This window comes from Apis dorsata, unplaced genomic scaffold (genome assembly GCF_000469605.1).
Source record: "Apis dorsata unplaced genomic scaffold, Apis dorsata 1.3 scaffold_256, whole genome shotgun sequence".
NCBI classification, from domain to species: domain Eukaryota; kingdom Metazoa; phylum Arthropoda; class Insecta; order Hymenoptera; family Apidae; genus Apis; species Apis dorsata.
Genome location: NW_006263534.1, coordinates 41,599 through 42,164, shown reverse-complemented (window position 1 = coordinate 42,164; position 566 = coordinate 41,599).

Genomic DNA, 566 nt, shown 5'->3' with positions numbered 1-566 from the left:
TTTATTATTTTTAATATTATATTCATATATATAATATATATATATTCAATGTAATTATAATTTTCAAGCTATAATCTTGCAAATCAAAATATAGCTTGAATCGAAGAAAATATTATTAAATTTTTATTTTATTACTTTTTCAATTTGGTTTGTACCAAATTTATTAAAAATATCAAACTACATTATATTTATATTTTATTATGTAATAAATAAGAGCAGATGTTTATTTTGTTGTGGTGAAGTGATTACATATTATTTTATTATTAAACTTATATATTAAAAGAAAATTTTAATATAAAAGAATATATTTAAAAAAAATTTTATTATTAAATTTATATACTAAAAGAAAAATATTTCAATCTTAAAATACAAATATTGAGATTGTATAAATGCAATTAATATATAAATATATATAGAAATATTAAAATACATAAGAAACATTAAAGTTTCTAAATTTTAATATTTCAAAATCATTTTCTTTACATGATTTTTTTTTGTTTGTTATATATACAAATAAACAAAATATTTTTATAAAAAATCATAGTATTAACAAACTAACTTATTAA